Source organism: Sus scrofa, chromosome 15 (genome assembly GCF_054392235.1).
Source record: "Sus scrofa isolate SSC_HxYL_T2T_F1_AM1 chromosome 15, Sscrofa_HxYL_maternal_Yorkshire_Landrace_v2.0, whole genome shotgun sequence".
Lineage (NCBI taxonomy): Eukaryota > Metazoa > Chordata > Mammalia > Artiodactyla > Suidae > Sus > Sus scrofa.
Window position 1 is genome coordinate 16,417,483 of NC_139397.1, and position 23,004 is coordinate 16,440,486.

A 23,004-nucleotide genomic window follows, 5' to 3' on the forward strand; every position below is an offset into this window, starting at 1 on the left:
TTGCAGCAAGGGTGGAGGTGCCAGAGAACTACACAGTATTTCTAACTAACCCACATATCTGGCACGCTATACATTTCGCCAATGAAATAAAGTTTCCAGCAGTTCTCACGCTCATTGAAAACCCTCTAATGAAGATTGAGATAGCAGAAGCTGAAGGTTTCCACTCAGGCCTGCTCAGAGTCTTTCTTTCTTTTTTTTTTTTTTTTTGCTATTTCTTTGGGCCGCTTCTGCGGCATATGGAGGTTCCCAGGCTAGGGGTCTAATCGGAGCTGTAGCCACCGGCCTACGCCAGAGCCACAGCAACGCGGGATCCGAGCCGCGTCTGCAACCTACACCACAGCTCACGGCAACGCCGGATCGTCAACCCACTGAGCAAGGGCAGGGATCGAACCCGCAACCTCATGGTTCCTAGTCGGATTCGTTAGCCACTGCGCCACGACGGGAACTCCTCAGAGCCTTTCTAATGCTAACTAAGCAGGCTTCTGATGTATACTCTGGATTAAGTTATTTCAAATATTAACTAGGCATGCATTAAAGTTAATTTACACTCACTCATTCACACACATTATTGTCCATGCTAGAGAGTTTTAAAGCTAAATTACAGCTACTGCAATAGCCTCTCGTCTTTGGTCTTGCAGCTAGGAAATAGCCCAGCTGGAACAGAAGCTTCATGTGGCCCAAGGCAAACATTTCTATCACTAAAAGGAGTTTATGGTCCAGTAAGAGAAACTGATGTGCACACAAATAAAGGAGAGAAATCAGCCTTAAATTTTCAAAGAGTAAAATTAGAGTTTCCGTTGCTTTAAAAATTCCATCATATTTTTGCTGTGAATAAGACAAATAGCTACTCATTTAGCAAACATTTCTGATCCTTCTTCACATGATTATCTAAAGCAAATTCCAGACCACTGGCGATATGCATGAAAAAAAAAAGCAAAAATTCTTCACTTCAGCATTTTTCCTTTTTAACATTTGCTTTAATGAGATAATCACATATATGAAATATATCTATGCCCACCATATCAGTATATTAGCAAAAAATCGGAAATAGCTAAAAGCTGTCAATAGGGAATTAAGCCAATTAGTGTAATTGACTACAATGCACAACTAAGCATCCACCAAGCATATTGCTGTACATCACTGTTGACATGAAAGATGACCACAAAATGCTGAAAGTTTTTATCAAGGCCAGTGGTGGAAAAACCATACAGTTTAATGAATTGAATATAGAATTGTAGGCATTTATAATATCATATGAAAAAAGTTCACCCAAATGCGACTTTCTCTGACTGATGGAGTTCACAATGAATTTTGCCTTCCTTGGTGTATTTTTGTAAATTATTTGAATGTTTATGAGGAGTTATCTATATTTTATAAGAGTCATCAAGCTACAGAAAGAGAAATTACAGGTATAGCTGATTATATGGCTTATTACTTTGGTTTACACTCTTGAAAACATAAATCAACTCATGCCACTAACCTGCTCCCAACACTTTAATGGCCTCCAACCAATTTTCAATGAAACACAAATCTTTGTAAGGTCTAGCCCATGCCTGCCTTTCCAGCCTTATCCTCCAACATTCATCCCACCCCATCCCTAGTTCTCTACCCCTCAGTCACACTGGCCATCACTCAGTTCCTTCAGGACACTAGCCTTGTTTCCTATCACAGAGTAACTGCCCATGCTACTCCCTATGCTGAGAAGACACACCGACCACCCTTCACCTACACAGATCTTCTTTGTAATCCAACATCAAGTGGCTGTCTTTCTTCATGCAGGCCCTCCCTGACCTACAACCCAAATTAAATCTCAATTATACTTTCTCCTAGAAATGAGTATTCTTCCACCTCAGCTTTTATCACCAGGCATGATTACACACTTGCTAAAATATTCCTTTAAAAATCAGATTTCCCATTGAGCTATTAGTTCCAAGTAGGACTTCCAGTCACCACACCCTAGTCCCGCCCAGGATCTGACATTCAGTAGGGATTCAGTGTATCTTGAATACTAGATAAATGGGAACTTAAGAACAGGGCAAGTGAAACATGTGGTTTTAAATTTCAAAACAAAAAATAACACCTAGCATCACTTAAGAACTCTGTAAAAGAGAAGTTTTGCTCCCCCCCTTTCATTTACTCCTGATAAAACTGGGCACAGTTAGTTATCATTATCTATGATGTATGAAAAGATTTGAAGATATTAAGGGACAAAAAATAAAGACTAAGTAAGTTTTTTAACATATACAAACAATAAAAATGTTGATGCAGTTCTCAAAACCAGGTCAGCAGCTCAAAATCAAGACCCTACTGCACTGCCACCTTGAAGAAGCTGGTTGAATATGAATAACCTTACCTGAATCTGAGGCAAGAGAGTGCCAGATAGCAGGACAATTTCATAGTCAAGCCCACCAGCAGAGTTTATGATCACTGACCTTCCTGACTAGATTTTCAGATGACTAACTAGCTAAGGATAAAAAGCTCTACAATCTTTGATAAATGTTTTAAACTTACAGACAAAAGTTCATAACTCTGAAGATTTGGTCATCCACCTGGCAGACATTAAACATCAATAAATAAAAATTAAATGTTCAACTTCCAGGTTTTAGCCCACGGAAACTGCACACACATGCAATACACACATACATACTTCACAAGCATCACACACCATAGGGCATATCAGCATTGTTTTTCTATGAATTATCCTCTAAAGAGCCACTGATAATACTCATCTACTAAGAACAGTTATAGCAAAGACATTCCTAAAAAAAAAATCAAAGTAACCAAATTTTCTTACTAAGCTTAAAATCATGTAATGGGTGCCTCCAAAAAAGAGAAATCACTCAGGAGATCAAAGCACAGTCAATTCTGCTAAAGAAAAAGTTAAGAACACAAAAAAATAACAAGCCACCTGTTTGCTCCCCTCTATTTTTTTCTCCTTTATGTCCCAATTGAGGATGATCTCTATAGTCTGAGCAAAACTCACAACTTCAGAGGTTCAGAAATGTTGGACAAATATATATGTATGTTTTAATGTTCTATGTTTGAACAAGAACAGCAAGTATATTTATCCCAAATAACATTTAATCTCTTCACTCTTAAAAGGGCTTTATTCTGAATTTTACTTTAGATTTCAAAAAGAGCTGCTCTTCACAAACAGAAAAAGAGGAATCCTTTTTGGCAACAGAAAAATTCCAATGGAAAAGATTTATCATTTAATTTACGACCGAAGTAGTTGCAAGTTGGCAACCATTATATTTTTTCAATATGAAACAATTCATCTTGTGATTGATTGTCCCCCCAAATACCTAAGAAATATCTAAGAAATTTAAATTTTTCATTGGAAAGTTCTTGCAAACACACAGGTACTGAATTTTCCATTTGTATCACTTAAATAAATGTGTGTATGTGTGAGAGAGAGAGAGCTGAAAACTCTAGAGGCTACAGATAATAAATTATTTCTCTGGAGATGAGATGTACCTCAGAAATATGTCAATTAATACCAGACACAGTTTTATCCCTTTTAATATTCCACAGACAGTCCATTTCATTCCTTATGGACTGGCATCCACTCATAAATATTTCCCTATGTCACAGAGGAAAGCTCATGATGAAATGTTAATAGTTTAGTTTAACTATAGTTAAACTAGAGTTTCAATCATTTCTGGCTTCTTTTCTAGAAAAAGGTTGGTCCGCCCTATGCTGAGGTCATTTGTGCAGAAGTGTTCTTTTTTCCTAAGGTCTGGTTATTTTGCTTGAACTCACTGACAACTAGGAACATCAGCAAAGTTTAGGGTCACTGAATTCCAAGAAATAGTCAAGATTTTTTTTTTTAATTTCATAGTGGTTACAAATGCACACAGGGAGAGGTCAAAGGTCCTTGGGGTTATTTTTCTTCTGAAAGAATTACTATATATTTAGATTGTCCTGGAGAGAACATTCTCTAGCAATCTCCATAGATTTCAATTTTGCTCCCAGGCTGCTGGGGTCTCCAGGGAGATCAAGTAGCCTCAGATGAGACCTTTAGCTTCTCAGTTCATTGGGAACTCAAGATTACCACTGCCCGCCACTCCCAAGCCCAGCCCCCTCAGCCCAGGACCCATTCAGGAAGACTGTGAGAATGGTGGTCTCTTATGGTATAGTCACTTAAGGATGTCTTCTCATATCTGTGTGCCTCCAAAAATAAAGGCACCAGATACTTGAACTACTAGGACATTCCCAAACTTGTGTTTCTAACTTGTCTAATATAGCCTTTCCTGTTCTGATAGTGAAATAAGTGAAATGTAGTACAATCACAGGCTGTGGAAAAATGCACCAAATCTTTTCTCAAGCATGTGCATTCCTTGAGAAGATCTCACCTACGATGGTGGTGGCTGGTTGTGTCTGGGGCAGATGCAGCCACATGAGGTTTCTAAGAGGTTGTCCTGAGGTGAGAAGTCAACCCAGTCCCAGACAGACTTTGTTCTCACCACCTCTCTGCCAGAACCTCTATTCGGCTGTTCCAGTTCAAGTTACTCACCTTTTGAGGTACTTTTGTTGGAGGAGAGGCCTGAGTTGCAAAATAGGAACTCTTTTTTTAATATCTTCATGGTAAGTGTTTGAAAGGAATAGAATAAAAGGATTTTCATTTAAAAATACTTATCAAGGGGGATAAAATGATGAAATTGGTTCAAACCCGACTCTGAATAAAAGCAACTCTCCATTTCCACTATCTCTAGGGAATGACAGTCAGCCACTAGATACTCTGAAAATTATTATACCTGATGGATAATAAAGGCATATTAATTAAATAATTAAGAATATGTTATGAGACATGACAAAGACAGATTTGAAGGGAAGTTAAATAAACATTCTTCATATGGCATTGTACTACCCAGGAGTACTGCAAAATTGCATCTGGATATTCTGAAATGAAACATTACTAGCACTTTCTTGTCTCTACCACTAAGCTGATAACTGGATAAATTCAAGGACTATAACTATCTGGCTTACCCTCATACTACCCAAGTCTAGCAAAGTGACACAAAGTAGGCATTCAATAAATATTCGCTGAATAAATAAATGAATGAATCTACGGTATAAAAAATCTTGGTATTCATAATAATAAGCAGTGTATGAATATAAATATTAATATATTTCATAATGCTTTTATCATCAAACCCATTTCTTTATATTTCCTTGAAAATTACTGCACATAGTGGGAGAGAGTTCATTTCTTCTTCTTCAGGCCCCAACACCAGACTACATTTTCCTGACTCTCCTATAGTTATACGGCATCACTGGACTGAGTTCCAGCCAGTGAAATGTAAGTAGAAGTGACATGAATTGCCTCTGGAGCAATGCACTTGAGAGTGGATATGTTTTCTCCACATTCTCTCACTTTCCACATGCATGTAGCTGAAGGCAGAGAACAACTAGGTCCTAGAAGATGGTGGAGCCACACAAGGGAATGAGTCTGGTCTCCTGAGTGACCACATGGAGCAGAGCCCTACACTGATCCACATCAGACTATGAAATAAAAGAAAAATAAACGTCTATTATATATTTTATATATTATATATATATACACATATGCCATTAGCCTATATTAACTAATACATGTGGATTAGGAAGAGAAAGCTGTTTCTTAATAGGATGTTACATTCCTCCAAATAGTCTTCTAAAAAATTAATATATTTTATTATAAAGCAGAAAGCAGAGAATATTATTCATAAGTAATCTTAGAAAATATGAACTCCAAGTATCGCTCCTTCTTGATCTTGTCCCTATTCCATCCTCCTTCTACTTTTACAGAATAAGTAAAGGGAATAAAACACTCTGGGAAATGGAACGATGAATAATATGACTGTCTCAAATTTTCTGACTACAGGTTTATACCATAGAATCTCTCATTATGTTCTAAGGCAAGAGAATTCCTTTGCTTAAAAGTTTCATTCATACCATTACATTCATATACATGCCTCCATATCTAGAGTTTATCTATGGAAAGGATTTTCTTTCAGGGTTTGGCAAGTATTTAATCAACACAAATTGAATTGGGAGCTCACATACCACTCTCAAATTCTAAGCACCATGCAAAACATTTGAACTGGTTCTGTATAATTATGCTTGTGCCAAAATTTTTCCTAAATTTTCTTAGCACTGTTCATGAAACAACATCTTCATAGGCTAAGTGAGCTAAGAAGTAAAAATTATACAGTTATATAATTTTTGGAGACAAAATAAGGATTACTCTACCACTGCACACATTACCTAACTTTTGTTTTCCCATCATTACAGATTGATGATCTAAGAAGGAAAATCAACATAAATCCGGATTTTGAAAGTCTTTAGGCTGAAAAAGATTTAGTCAGGCACAGACACACCTGTGTTCTCTTAGCCCCTTGGCACTATTCTCCTTATAAGGCAATCATCCTTCTCCCTTTCCCTATAGGAAAGCAGATCTATAGAGTTCAGAAGCCACAAGCACGAGTCTGAAGCCATCATATAACAAATTATCTCCCATATACAAGACCTTGAGGAAATACAAAAAGAGAAATAAAGTTATTGCCTTTTTGTTGTTTTGGGCCTTTATCTTGATTTAATTAAGTATAATCATCCAATTTCATTTTATTCTGTCCATATAGCCAAATATGTATTATCACAGAAGTTGTATGTATTATTTAGAAGATATTCTTAAATATCTTCAATGAAACATTGAACAATAATAGGCTCGTTCTATGAAGTAGCTACTATGGTCTAAAGCTACATGAGGGATTTAGAAAAGTCTGAAAGATAAAATAAATGTAAAAGTAAAATGTACATAGAGTTAGCATAAATGTCAAAATAATTAAACATTAACTTAAGAAATATAACTCAAGTTGAGAGTATTCTTAGATATTCTTATATTCTTAATTCTTCCTATTAAGTTTATTGCTAACTTAATAGGACCAAATTCCTACCATTTTTGGGCAAAATAAAATATCACCTGATAGACTAGCAAAATAACCATAATGTCTTCTCCCTAAATAAACCTTCCTATTTCAATCCCCATACACAGGGTGCTTTGCTATGGACAAGTGACCTTAAAAGGAAGCAATGTCTGCCTAGTTTTCCATTGCTGTTTCGTTTCAAGGATAAATCACTCCAAGAATGGCATGAATATGTAGAGAATTCCTGGCATGCTACTTGCTGTACACACTTTTAAAACTTTTGGAAGGCTGAACCTAGAAGGCATATAAAATGCCCTGAAAGCCATGTTCTATTTACTGTGGCCTAGCATTCACTCAAAATTTGATCATTATTTAGACACCATGGAAATTATGGCTAGCAAAAACTGTCTACAGACATTACCATTTCTCCTGGGAATACAAACAATCCCCATCCCAACCCACACACACCCACACCCATCCTGAAAACATTCACGAGGAAAAATTCCTCAGCCACTTAACTTACATGAGGTTTCAGTTCCCCCAGATCAAAAAACCCTCAGTTAAATAAACGACTGCTCCTTCACCAATGGAGTCCTGCATTCTCACGGTGGCGGGCTGGTTTTACTTGCAGCAGCAAACAGAGGAATTCCTAGAGTATCAAACTACTGAAGTCTTCACATGTGTTTGGTAATTTGTTTGACACTGGTTTTCCTAAAACAGGGACCTACCTGCTCAGCCAGTGCTCATGTTGTGGTATCACAGGTGCACACTGAGTGTGAGGGAGACTTTTTTTGCTCTTTGAGTCCAATTCTGTGCTGGTGCATGAGGGGACTGCAAGAGAAAGACTATAAAGGACTATTGAGTCCTCGCCTTCCACACCGCCACCCATGTTGATCCATTTCCCACAGAGGAAACTATTCCATGACTTCTACTACTTCCCAGATCCAATTCTGACCTGAGGAAAGGAGCCTCGAGCAGCTCCAGGTCTACATTCCTGCTCAGGGATTGAAAATACCCTTGTTTTAAAATATGCTACCTAAAGAGAAATGTTCATGACATGTTGCTAAGTGAATGAAGCATATCATAAAATAACATAAAAAACGATAGCATATTCACAAAGCAGATGTTTAGTTTTCTAGGGCTGCTGTAATAAAGTACCACAAAAGCTGGGAACAGCCCTCAACTGACAGCCAACAGAAAAAGGGGGTTTTACTCCCAGAACTACAAGGGACTGAATTTTGCCAATAACTTGAATGAGCAGAAAGCAGATACGCCCTTAGAATCTCCAGAAAGGGACCACGCAGCCTGTCGAGGGTGTGATTTTAGCTTGGGGAAACCCATGTTGGACTTCTGATATTCAAAAATACAGGATAATAAATTTCAGTTGTTTAAGGCCATGAAGTTCATGGTAATTTGTTATGGCAGCAACAGCAGACTAATACAGTAAGAATTATAAGATCTATGATTATTAATATTTAAACGATGCCTTTTGAGTGTAACCTCTATTCAAAGTACTGTGCTGAGTACTTTATGAACCACATCCCATTCAGCCCACATCACTGGATCTCCTCTGTTGATTGTGTTGTCCATCTGTCCCTTTTTGAACACCAGGGAATTAAGGTCAGGGGAACAAAAATATCTGTTTAATGTCACATGGCTCGTTCGAGGATCTGGCACTCTCAGTGAAGCAATCTCTGAGACAAACAAGTGATATTTTTCTAGCAGTGAGGATGGGCTTCCCTATCTCATTCTCATGTCTGCTCCTGCTTTCAGGGAGTGACTGCTTGGAGTCAGCTGTGTTATGAGGGAATATGAGAAAGTCATCTGGCCCTCATCCAGATGGAGTCTACCCCAAAAAGCCAGAGCGCACGCTTAACGAAGGCGAGTTGAAACAGAAAGAGAAATTTTAAGGCAGGACTGAGATAACCCAGGTGAAATGGCACTCCTCCTGGAAGTGGCTCCCCTAACCTGGTCCCAGAGACTCCTTCCTCTGAGTCCAAGCAGCATTTTCCCTCTAGCTCTTGTGGCCTTCTGCCTGCTAGCTTGTGTTAGACTTGCTTATGCACACACCTGCTCTCTGAGTGGTTATGATTTACTGAACAATACCCTGTGCCAAACATTCAGCTAAATGACTTATGTGCATTATCTCATTTAATCCCCATATACGTCTACATGATGGGCACTATAATTATTGACAATTTTATATGCAAAGAGTCTGAAGTCAAACAGAGCTCACGACTTACTCAAGGACTCACAATTAATAAGTGTCACAGCCAATATTCAAGACCTGCTGTTTGTCTCCCAAGCCTATACTCTTAACTTAAAACAAAGCTCTTCAAGGGCAAAATGAAACCAATGTTTATTCATTGCTTTATTCACTGCAACCCCCAGGGCACAGCAAAGAATAAATATTTGCAGAGTGGAAGAAAAGAAGCCATGAGTGAGAAAATTTCAGAAAGAAAATTTAGACTAATGAAGGACCCCACCTCCTTAAAATCTGGATCGCCATCTCTCCCAAATATTAATTAGGAATAATAATAAGTAATATTCCTGTATTACATATTATTTATTGGGGACTGCATTTATACATTGATATTAATATATTCTGACTTTCATTTTTTTTACTAATAATGAACCAATCCAAAGAGCAAAAAACAGAACATGATGTAAAGTACTGTGACTTACTCAAATGGATAGAGAAAGCGCATGGCCCCGAGTGTCTGCCTGCCAGTGGCCTTTTATAACCTTGCAGCTCTCTGTGAAGCAATAACCACTGCAGTCTGATTACAGGGAGACCAGGTTATCATGGCCTCCAGATAAGCACCTCACCCCAGCATACATCCTGAAAAGGCCAATGCTGATGCTTCAGGTAAAAGCATCAGTGAATCCACTACACGTGTTCAGCATCCCTACTTCCTGCTCCTCAATTACAAATTCCATCAAAGTAGGAACAATATTGATTTGGTTCATACTTCATCCCCAGTTCTTGGCTCATAGTAAAGGCTCAATAATCTTGAATGAATGAACCCATAAATGAGCAAATATCTCTAGACCAGTGTCCAATGGATGACTTAGCAAGAAAACAGACCAGTGATTACATATGCAGGTTTCTGATCTGATTCTAGTAATGGAACATATAATTTATCTATAATGACATTAAATAAGTTTTGACTAAAAATGAATTTCCGAGTAAAAGTTAAAAAAAAATCTATTATCTGATGTCTCAAGAAGCAAGGAGGCAGAATGTTAAGGAGCTGGTTATTTGACATCCTCAAAGTACTGGCTTCTTTGTTTGTGCCCTCTGCCATCTTCAACATGCTTCTTGGTCCTGTGGCTAGCTCCTCTCGTAATTACGGGATACATTCAGTAGATCCATCATCACCTTCTCACCCAGCCTCAAGCAGAGACAGTAAACAACTGAACTTTCTCTTGCACCTATTCTAAGAATCAAAAAATCTTTCTCAAGCTCTGTCAACTGAAGCATCCTCATTGGTCAGAATTATACTGCACATTTCATTCAGAATCTAATCACCATCAAGGTGGCTAGACTTATTATGACAGAATTATGATTCTGATAATAATAGAATTATTACTATACAGTGACAAGATTCTCTCCCTGAGGACTGGAAAGGGCTCAGACTCTTCCTGGTGGCTACAGCCAGCTGGCTTCTAAACCAAATAAACTTACTGTGGCAAGGAAGAAGTAAAGGAAATGGCTATTTAATAAACTGCTCTAAGAGTTCCAGATTAAGGCAAGAAAAAGTCTAGATGGCTGCTTTTTGGCTCAGACAGACATCTAACTGCTAAGTGGATTCCCTAAACATCCCCCCCGACCCCATTCTAAAGGTCAGCACTGTGTTTTTGGCAGATAGCTTCTTTCTTTCTGGCATGAATACTATCCTCATCAGAATTAGGAAATTGTGATTTCCACTACTGTAGGTTCCTCTCCTTATTTAAAAATCAAATTCCAGCCCCCTCAGGGCTCCATATCCTGACTGTTAATGACCCAGTCCTGCATTCTGACTCATCTTATATTTTGATGGATAAAAATAAGCCTTAACTTACCAAAACAAATCTGGGTGATCCAGGAAACCTGTTGTAATGGACTGAACGTTTATGTCACTCCAAAACTTATATGCTGAAATCCCAACCCACAAGAAGATGGTATTTGGTATTAGGCAGAGCCCTCATGAATAGAATTGCTGCCCTTATTTAAAAGAGAGCAAGAGTGAGCAAGAAAGAGAGAGAGAGAGAGAGAGAGAGATCCTCCCCCTTCCCCCTATGTGAGGTTACATCAAAAAGGCAGCTGTCTAAAGAATCAGGTTCTTCAAATCTGTCAGAGTCTTGATCTTGGACTTCTCAGCCTCCAGAACTATCACAAATTTCTGTTTGTAAATTACCTCATCTGTGGTCTTTTCTTATCACAGCCAGAATGACTAATACATCTGTCTTTCTGGAAAGTTAACTGAATTCTAAACTACCTCCACCGAGTAAGGGTTAGGGTGGGGGATGGGGATAAGGAGCGTCAATCCTATGTGACCTGCCCACTGCTACTGGCATAAATAGCACTGTTCTTTAACCAGACCATTCTCTCTGAAAGATCATTCCTACTCTTTATTTTTGAGATCTGGTATCTTCACCATTGAGTAGATTATATGTGCCTGGTTACTCCAAAGTTTGAAGAACCTGAACCAAAGTTTGAGTTCTACCCTTTGTATATAGTGGCAAGTACACCAATAACAGCAGCTGAGAACATGGACTGTAAGAGACCCCTCAGTGACAATCAGTAGTAAGTACTTTCATATCTGCAGATATAAGTGAATTTGGATTTCTAGGTGTGTTTCCTGTCTTGATGGTTCATGATGAGTTATAATACAAGGGGGGAAAAAATGACTTCTATGCTACTTTTCAGATTACAAACCTAGATGAAGAATGGATTAATAAACCTATGCCAAAATAAAAAATAAGAATAAAAATAATGAAAGTAGCAGGAAGAGAGCAAACAATGTGTGTGCTCAGACTTTCATAGGCTGCATTAAACGTGGCTGCCTGTTGCAGAGAAAGTAGCCTGTGGGACAGGCACACATTCTGTCAGTCCCAATCACCTCATTGGACCTTGTTTTTGTTACTTCAGGCCCTCTGCTGTCTGGCAGCAGCACCCTTCACCACCCAAAATCCTTGCTGGAGACGACTGAGAGGCAGGCCTTGCACTTGAGCCTAGGAACTGTCGCTCCGTGTCTCTTTAGGCTTGTGACAGGATGTGCCTTTCCAATGGGTTGTCAGTTTGATTCCTGACTTGCCAGAGCAGCTGTGTGCACAGAGGTCTTTAAAAAATCATAGAGGAGCACCTGGTCTAGTCCAACGAGTGATGACAAAAAGTAGTCATTGCTTTAGGGGGGAAAAATAGAAAGAGAAGTATAGCAACAATTAATTTGCAAAATTAATTAAGTCACTTTGTGATGCAAAAAAAAAAAAAGAAAAAAAAAGCAGTCCCTCTGCAAACTCACAAATTAACACCCTAAATGATCCATGCACAAGTGAACTTGAAATTAATTCTACTGGCTGAGTTAATGTGTTGAAATAAAACCATGAGCTGGTAGGTTCCTTTGGCTTCCATTACATTAAACAATATTGAGAAAATAAGCTACGATTGGTACCAACTCATCCTGTGAGCTGTAAAGCCAAAAATGTTTTGTTGTCCATAATATTTTCCCCAGGGTTAATATCCTTCTTACTTCATTTAGAGAGATATTTAAAAAATCAACCCAAGGATTAGCACCTGAGCATATTCTGTATTGTACTGCCTTAATGTCAAGGATAGGGAGCAAAGAATTTACTTCCCTATGACTAAAAAGTTTTTTAAAACTCTAAGAGGAAAGAGAAAAATTCCTGACAGGGAAGTGATGAAGGTGTGGCCACAAATTGAACATGGTTTGATATCACCACTGCTTCATTTTGTTTTGCTGACCTACACACTAAAGGAGCTATTTCTCCAGCCTCCTCTCCCAAAATGTGACTTTAACCCTAACAAATTCTACATCCTTCAACATGGAGCAGTCTGAAAATGCAGAAAGAGAAACATGCCCTTCCACAAGAAATGAACAATAATCTGTGCAGTATATCTGAGATGTTGGCTTCAAATGATCAGAAAAGAAGAATAAGGCTAGAAACTATGTAGCCTCAGGATTCCCCAGGGGAAGTTGTCTGATGGCCAGCATTGTGGCATCCAGAAACCAACAACCTGGTTTGAGATTTGTACTCTGTTTTGGTTTTTTGTAATGGCTACCATTACTTGTATCTTTTCTGTGTGACTTTGGGCTAATTATATTTAGCCTCTCTCTGACACAGTTTCCTCATCTGTAAAATGAGGGTAAGTGATAATACCTACATTAAAGAACTGCTCTGAAGATTAAATGAGTTAATTTTAATTGGCACAACATTGTAAATCACCTATACCTTCATTTAAAAAAAAGAAACAAAGGAAACAAAGAAAGAAGGAAAGAAAGGAAGAAGAAAAGAAAATATGTAAAACTGCAATAGAAGGGAAAAAACTGTCACTATTTACAGAAAATATAACTGTCAGCATACAAAAACAAAGATAACTAAAATTAATAAAAAATTAATAACAAAGTCTCAACAAAATAAAAGCCATTTATGGCAAACCCACAGCCATTATAATAGGCAACAGAAAAAAGTTGAAAGCCTTCCAACTAAAATCTGGAAAAAGAGAAGGATGTCCATTGTCACCATTTTTATTAAACATAGTATTGGAAGTCCTAGCCATAGCAATCAGACAAAAAATAATTAAGTAATTAAAGCCAATCAAATTGGAAAAGAGATAAAATTGTCACTATATGTAGATGACACGATACTACATAAAGAAAACCCCAAGGAATCCACATAAAAACTACTCTATCTGGAGTTCCCGTCGTGGCGCAGTGGTTAACGAATCTGACTAGGAACCATGAGGTTGCAGGTTCGGTCCCTGCCCTTGCTCAGTGGGTTAAGGATCCGGCGTTGCCGTGAGCTGTGGTGTAGGTTGCAGACAAGGCTCAGATCCCGCGTTGCTGTGGCTCTGGCGTAGGCTGGTGGCTACAGCTCCGATTAGACCCCTAGCCTGGGAACCTCCATATGCTGCGGGAGTGGCCCAAAGAAATAGCAAAAAGACAAAAAAAAAAAAAAAACTACTCTATCCAATAAACAAATTTAGCAAAGTAGAGCATATAAGATTAATATTCAGAAATCTGCTACATTTCTATATACTAACAATGAAATATTAGAAAAGGAATATACAAAATACCTTGCAGAGCAGTGCCAAAAAAAAAAAAAGAACAACTTAGGAATAAAGCTGACTGTGAAAGACATATGCTGAGAACTATAAAACTTTAATAAAGAAAATTAAAGAGGATTCAAAGAAATGGAAAGATATCCCATGCTCCTAGATTGGAAGAATTAATATTGTTAAAATGGACATACTACTCAAAGCAATCTACAGATTTAATGTGATCCCTATAAAATTACCCATGACATTTTTCACATAACTAGAATAAATAATCCAAACATTTATATGGAATCATAAAAGACCCAGAATTGCCAAAGCAAGTCTGAGTTAAAAAAACAAAGCAGGAGGCATAATTCTCCCAGAATGCAGACAATGTTACAAAGCTACTGTAATCAAGACAGTGTGGTACTGGTGCTAAAACAGACATATGAACCAATGGAACAGAACAGAGAACCCAGAAATAAACCCAAACACTTACAGTCAATTAATCTTTGAGAAAGGAGGCAAGAATATAAAATGGGAAAAAGTCTCTTAAGCAAATAGTTCTGGGGAAACTGGACAGTTTCATGCAAATCAGTGAAAGTAGAACACACCCTCAAGCCATGCACAAAAATAAACTCAAAATGGATTAAAAACTTAAACATAAGACAAGATACCATAAAACTCTTAGAAGAGAACATAGGCAACCATACAAATGTTTTCTTATGTCAGTCTCCCAAGGCAATAGAAATAAAAACAAAAATGAAACAATGGGACCTAATCAAACTTACAACGTTTTGCACAGCAAAGGAAACCATGAAAAAAAAAAAAAAAAAAACAACCTAGAGAATGGGAGAAAATAGTTGCAAACAATGCAACTGACAAGGGCTTATTCTCCAAAATATACTAACAATTCATACAACTCAACAACATAAAAACAAACAATCCAATTGAAAAATGGACAGAAGACGTAAACAGACATTTCTCTAAAGAAGACCATACGGATGGCCAACAGGTACATGAAAAGATGGTCAACATCACTAATTATTAGAGAAATGCGAATCAAAACTAAAATAAGGTACCACCACACACCTGTTCAAAATGGCCATCATTAACAAGTCAACAAATAACAAATGCTGGAGAGGGTGTGGAGTAAAGGGAATCTTTCTGCAGTGTTGGTGGGAATGTATATTGGTAAAACCACTATGGAAAACAATATGGAGGTTCTTCAGAAAACTGAAAATAGAACTACTATATGATCCAGCAATCCCATTCCTGGGTATATATACAGACAAAACTATAATTCAAAAAGATGTATGCACTCCTGTGTTCATAACAGTGCTATTCACAATAGCCAAGACATGGAAAAAATGTAAATGTCCATCAACAGATGAATGGATTGAGATGTGGTGCATATATGCAGTGAAATACTACTCAACCATAAAAAATAATGAAACAATGTCATCTGCAGCAATAAGGATGCAACTAGAGATTCTCATACCAAGTGAATTAAGCCAGAAAGAGGAAGACAAATACCATATGATATAACATATCATAAGTTACATGGAATCTAAAATATGGCACACATGAATCTATCTATCTATGACACACACAAAACAAAAACAGACTCAGAGACATGGAGAACAGATTTGTGGTTGCCAAGATGGTAGAGTGAGGGGGAAGGATGAACTGGGTGTTTGGGGTTAGGAGAGGTAAATTACTACATTTAGATGGATGAACAACAAGGTCCTATTGCATAGCACAAGGAATTCTATCTAATCTTTTGGGATAGAACACGATGTAAGATAACACAAGAAAAAAGAATGCAGGGAGTCTCTGTCATCTCAGCAGAAATGAATCCAACAGCATCTATAAGGATGTGGGTTCAATCCCTAGCCTTGCTTGGTGGGTTGGGGATCTGTCGTTGCTGTGAGCTGTGATGTAGGTCACAGATGCAGCTCAGATCCCACATTGCTGTGGCTGTGGCAGCCCTAAAAAGCAAAAGAAAGAAAAGAAAAGAAAAGAAAAGAAAAGAAAAGAAAAGAAAAGAAAAGAAAAGAAAAGAAAAGAAAAGAAAAGAAAAGGAAAGGAAAGGAAAGGAAAGAAAAGAAAAGGAAAGGAAAGGAAAGGAAAGGAAAGGAAAGGAAAGGAAAGGAAAGGAAAGGAAAGGAAAGGAAAGGAATGTAGACAGGTATAGATATATAGATATATATGACTGGGTCACTTTGCTGTACATCAGAAATTGGCACAACATTGTAAATCAACTATACTCCGATTTAAAAAAAGTTTAGCAAAGCAGTGAGATGGCTATAAGATCAATAAACAAAATTTTCTAAAATCATATAGAACCTATATAATCTATAATTTATAACCTAGCAATCCAAATTCTATATAACTCCCTTAAAGAAACTCTCACAGATATGCACAAAGAATACATAAAGTACAGTCAAAGATATATCAGTAGGGAAATAAACTATGACATTCACACAATGTAATACTATACAGCAGTTAAAATGAATGAACTAGGGCCATGTATATCAACATGGTAAATCTAAAACCACAGTATTGCATGAAAAAAGCAAATTAGAAAAGAATAGGGATATGACCTTGAGCAAGTTGATTAATCTGTCTATAACTAGCTTCCCTGTTTATGAAATGAGGATAAAAATAGCACCAACCTTCTAAAGTTGATATATATAATATGCTTTCAGACACTTCTTGAAAGATAGTAAATGCTTAATAAATGTTCACCATGATGATGATAACACATATACTTTTAAAACATAAAAACAATTTCATACATTGTTTATGGATGACACACAGTAAAATTATGAATTGGAAATGTCACAATAATAGTTAACTCTGGAAAATGGAAGGAAGAGCAAAAAGCAGAGCATCTGTATCTACAACGTATGTATTTGTCAATAAGAGAGTTCTAAAGTAAATACAGCAAAAGCTTAACATGTTTAAATCTAGGTAGTAGGTGTGTGTGAGGTTTGGTTATTCTCCTTATTTCCATATATTTGAAATATTTCATGAAAAATTCAAATAAAAGGACTGAAACAAGGTATCTCAAGATGTTAACAAAAACACATGCGGGTTAGAGGATGGTGAATGTTCTTTCCTTGAATAGAGTTTTTTGAATTTTCTAAATTGTCTATGATGAGAATGTATTTATTTTATAATTCAACAAAAAAAAATTTATTTTATAATTCAACAAAGATAAAATCCCTTTAATACTGAAGTCACCAGAGGCTTGCTTCATCTAAATTAATCTTCATTTAGATGTCTTCTAACCCAAACCAACTCTCTGTGTATTAAAAATTGCACAACTATAATGATAGAGCATTTGATTTATTATATCAAAATTAATATTTACAAAATAAGCATCCTTTTCTGATTCACAAATAATTTATGGATTTTTTTCACCATCTTTAACATGACAGAGTATCATCTATTCCTGATCAATGATGGGAAGGATATCTCTGGATGTATTTCTTAAAAAATTCACACAACAACACCACCACAGATCTTTTCTAACCTCCCCTATTTGATGTTTAAAATCTAAAAGTGCATCTAATCTGAAAACAGAACTGATCTTCAGAGACCTTGTAATTTATCTTTTACCATGATTACAATTTCTAATCTAACCAGCAGCAGTTCAAATTGAACTCTGATCCAAATGATCAATAGCTGTGCGCGACCCATTAGATGTACGAATATTAAATCATTTTTGGATAAGGGCTGTCCAAATGAAAAGCATATAATTACCATCTATTAACATATATTGAAGCAAAGAACACAAAAATGCAAAATGTGTCACATACAACCTATCAGAATTCCAGTGACTATGATGCTAAGGTTAGATCTTATATTTTACATACAGATTTGTACCAAATTATGATTTATGTCTCTGTTTATTATTAATAATGCTAGCCTTAGGCTAAAAAATGGATATATTTATGAATACAATCTATTTAATTTTTGATTCCATCCTTTTTTGTGTGTCTGTGCTTTCTTAAAAGTTTCCCTACCTACCTGTAGGAAGTAGCCATGGTTAACAAGTAAAGGGATAATTAAATCACCTTGATAAGAAAATAATTCCAAATATCTGGCTTACTTTTCATGTTTCCCTTACAAATAAAAAGTCTATATAGTTATGGAAGTATGAAGTTATACAAAGAATAGAACACTGAAAAATGAGTCCAATCTCCCACCTTGAGAACCCGAAAGAATAGTCAAGTTCTCTAAACATCCCATGGTAATTCCTTCCAACATTTAGCAATGCAATCTTTGAAAACTTTTCTTTTTCTTTTTTTTTAAGTTAAAGTATAGTTTATTTACAATGTTATGTCAATTTCTTCTGTACAGCAAAGTGACGCAGTCATTCTTTTTCTTTTTTTTTAGGGCCACACCCGCGGCATATGGAGGTTCCCATTTTAGGGGTCTAATCGGAACTACAGCTTCCGGCTGACACCACAGCCACAGCAACGCCAGATCTGAGCCGCATCTGTGACCTACACCACAGCTCACGGCAAAGTGGATCCTTAACCCACTGAGCAAGGCCAGGGATCAAATCCACAACCTCATGGTTCCTGGTCAGATTTGTTTCTGCTGCACCACAATGAGAACTCCAACCTTCTTTTTCTTGTATTATATTCCATTGTGGACTATCCCAAGAGATTGGATATAGTTCCCTGTGCTATACATCACGGAAACTTTTCTATATGAAAACCTAAAGCCCTTGTGCTCTAAGGTAAACCTAGACAGGTAACTTTTTATGGCAGGTTTCCCAGTCTCCCTTGCAGTTAGTTGAAGGCTCTCTGACTGTACCCAGGACAGTAGGATTTATAAGAAAGATAATATCATCTACTTCCAGATCCGTCTTTCAAAACATCTCAAGTGAATGGATGTTAGCTGAATCTATTGTGGTCCTTACTTCACAATATATGTAAAGCAAACCATCATGCTGTATGTCTTAAAGTTATATAGTGATGGATGTCAATTATTTTTCAATAAACCTAGAGGAAAAAATCTCATGCAATCCTCCAGGAATCCCCTCATTGATGTCATAAGGCCACATGTTCCAAATGTCATAGCTGTAAGATGCAGGAATATTGCCCAGCAACATGGCTTCACCTGAGCCGAAAAGAAACTTGCATTATGGTAAGTCTTTGACATTTCTGGGTTTGCGTGTGAATACATCACAGGCTAGGTTCTTCAGGTTCAGACACCTGCTTCTGAAGGTCTTTTCAGGTTTCAGCATATTGAGAAAAAACAGCCAACCTTCACTCCCAATTCCATCCCCTTCCACTCCCATCCCCACCCCTGGCTCTTGCCCTTCTTTTGTCCAATGTCGTTGTTCATTCAGGACCAGCATCCTGTCCTCTTGGTCCCTAGATTTTTTTTTTCTTCTTCCACTCTTAGATAGATTTAGCCACTAATCCTTCCTTATTTTTTTCTTGGTTTTCTCAAAACCCTAAATTTTAGCCTTCAAACCCGGTTTTATCATTTGAACCAGAAGTAGGTTGGGCAAGTTGTTCTTAAGTTCTTAAGTTGTCTGTGCATCTCCATATGTGGAAGAGATGATTTCCCTTTCCCACCAGGCCCTGGGGATACAGAAACGATCTTATAAGAAATGTTATGTGACAGTTTTTCACCTGGGTAGGACCTGAAGGTCAGGAAAGTTAGGTATTTTACTTCAACTGATTTCAATCCTATTGGAAAAAAGGAGTAGAAGCTCTCCTCTCTTGTCTGGCCTTCTTGGAACAGGCTTAAGGCTATTATCTAAAGTCACTATTTTTACTTCTACAATTGCTTCACTAGTGAAGGTGTTTCCAAGGAAGCCTATCCCAAATACACAGAAAACGCAATAACTTCCACTTTCCAGTCCCTGTTTCAGTGCTTTAACTACCTGAGCGACTGATGAGATTTCCCCATTGTCTCTCCACTAGGGTTCCTTTCACTAACATTTTCTGAGTGATTATTAGGTGAGTTTTCCCTCACTTTTTTTGCATTAAGGTTCCAGTTCTTATTGTTGTTTTTATCTTTTTATACAGGAACCATTTCAACAGCCCTGCCATGGAGAACTAGAGTTTTTCAAGCAAGATAAAGATTAATCTGACCTTTCTTAACATCAATTAATCAATACGGTTACAGCACAGATTTACCTTTTAACCTTGGTGTTTGCACAGTGCAATATCAAAGCATGATTTGTGAGCTTGCTCCATTTTATATATGGTTTAGAACAACCGTCTGTCTGTGTGCCCTGATAAAGTGTCAGAGCATAATGCAATACCAGAGGGACAGGAGGCTTTTATTGTCTTCATCAAGAATGGCTTTGTAAATCTAAAATGGGAGCAGCAATACCAGCAAAGCCTGCTGATTGAAATTAACTACTGGGCTGTGTATAGATTCATGCTCCTGGAAAGGCCATTGTCATGGAATGCTCTACAGGGTGGAATCATTTGATCTGAATTTCAGATAAGAGTGTGTCTCTGTTGTCAGTATCAATACCCTCCCTCCATCCTTGAAGCTAATCCCCAAGAGAAACAAGAAAGGTTTGCTCCACTCTGTCCTAAACCTACAATTGCCATTTTCCTTCCTGCTCTAACCTGTTTCATAGGTGAAGAATTTACAGAAGGCAAAAATGCTGAAGTATCTCAGAATATGATCAAGTCCTTCCACTGAATCCACTTCATAGCAGAGAACACTACCCTTGTGTCCTCTTTGAGGTCTTTGTAGACAGAAAGATTTCCCTACCAGAGCACAACAATGTGCTTAAGTGCCTGTCTCATAAAAGAATTGGAGAACCTCATTTTGTACATCATCCATCCGTTTTGTTTTACACAGAAGAAACTGAGAGTCAGAAAATGACATGTTTTAACCCAGGTTCCACAGACATTTCATGGCAGACTCGGAACTTAGAAACCAGCAGAATTTCTCTCCCAAATGTCAAGCTGTCACATGTGTCTTAAGAATGCACTTAAATGTGTGATGATATTTGCAAACTTACCACTTCCCCAGAAGCCAATAATAAAACTTCCTGTGGAGGGTGCACATTTCCTTGAGACTTGCTTGGCAGTGCCCCTTTTTCACCTGGCCATCTAAACAAACAATCTAAAATCAGAAGAAAATTCATATTACACTTCTGCCATTTACCAGCTGTGTCACCTTTGGCAAGATATCTAACCTCTCTGTGTCTTAATGATCTCTTGGATAAAATAAAATTCCTTACAGGGCTGTCTGGAGGATTGAAGGAATTAATACATATAAAGCACTAAAAATAGCAGCTGTCGCGTAATAAGCGCCAGGTAAGTGTGAGTTCATGTTATTTCTTCCACTCCTTTCTCAGATTATTCAGTGAATCTAGGGCTTTACTCCACAGTTTTGTGATATTTTGTTCCCTTCATAAACTCTAAGTGTTTCACAACTCTTGATTTCTTCACAGTGACTGTATTATAGACTTCCTCCAGTTCATCTTGAACATTCAAACAGGCAACTTTTGAAAGAGGTGCCATATATATACATATATATATATATACACAAACACATACACACATTAAAAAAAATCTATTATCACACTCACATTCAGATTCTTTTTGGTTAATTCAGAAAGACTTTAGCTATCTCATTCCCAGGACATGGTACCAAAGGTTGTTGACTGGAACACATGGGTTCGTAGTGGTACCTGGTCACCATTATTTTTCAGCACCTGATGAAATATGTATGTGTGGGGGGGTGTATAAAATCTGTAACCACTTATTGCACTGCAAATAACCCACTTATTTGACAAACTGATCTACTCTATATAGAAAGACAATACTATTCCAGTGTTTTTCTTTGTGGGGAAATATGATAAGAATTTTCTTCAAAACAAAGTAGTAGCTGTGTATTATTTAGGGAGTTTTCTTCTTTTTTTTTTTTAATTTAATTTTTTTTCCCACTGTACAGCATGGGGATCAAGTTACTCTTATATGTATACATTTTTTTCCCACCCTTTCTTCTGTTGCAATATGAGTATCTAGACATAGTTCTCAATGCTATTCAGCAGGATCCCCTTGTAAATCTATTCTAAGTTGTATCTGATAATCCCAGGCTCCCAATCCATCCCACTCTCTCCTTCTCCCATCAGGCAGCCACAAGTCTTTTCTCCAAGTCCATGATTTTCTTTTCTGTGGAAAAGTTCATTTGTGCTGGACTTAGATTCCAGTTATAAGTGATATCATATGGTATTTGTCTTTGTCTTTCTGACTCATTTCACTCAGTATGAGAGTCTCTAGTTCCATCCATGTTGCTGCAAATGGCATTATGTCATCCTTTTTTATGGCTGAGTAGTATTCCATTGTGTATATATACCACCTCTTCCGAATCCAATCATCTGTCAATGGACATTTGGGTTCTTTCCATGTCCTGGCTATTGTGAATAGTGCTGCAATGAACATGCGGGTGCATGTGTCTCTTTTAAGTAGAGTTTTGTCCGGATAGATGCCCAAGAGTGGGATTGTGGGGTCATATGGAAGTTCTATGTTTAGATTTCTAAGGTATCTCCAAAGTGTTCTCCATAGTGGCTGACCAGTTTACATTCCCACCAACAGTTCAGGAGGGTTCCCTTTTCTCCACAACCCCTCTAGCACTTATTATTTGTGGGTCAACATACACAAATCAATCAACATCATACACCATATTAACAAAAGAAAAGTCAGAAATCATATGATCATCTCAATAGACGCAGAAAAAGCAATTGACAAAGTCCAACATCCATTCATGACCAAGACCCTTGCCAAAGTGGGTATAGAGGGAACATTCCTGAACATAATCAAAGCCACAGCAAAT

General features: G+C 37.4%; 1 long non-coding RNA gene across 19 annotated transcripts in view; it reads right to left on the reverse strand.

Annotated features, from left to right (window-relative positions):
* Positions 1-23,004, reverse strand: part of LOC102159998 (uncharacterized) — a 749,988-nt gene that overhangs the window by 641,939 nt on the left and 85,045 nt on the right. For 16 of the 19 annotated variants that reach the window (XR_014829069.1, XR_014829057.1, XR_014829059.1 and 13 more), the window contains one exon: positions 21,185-21,288. The exons of the other annotated variants lie outside the window; for them this stretch is intronic. This is a non-coding gene — a long non-coding RNA (uncharacterized LOC102159998). The remainder of the gene's footprint in view (positions 1-21,184; positions 21,289-23,004) is intronic. 19 annotated transcript variants of the gene reach the window in all.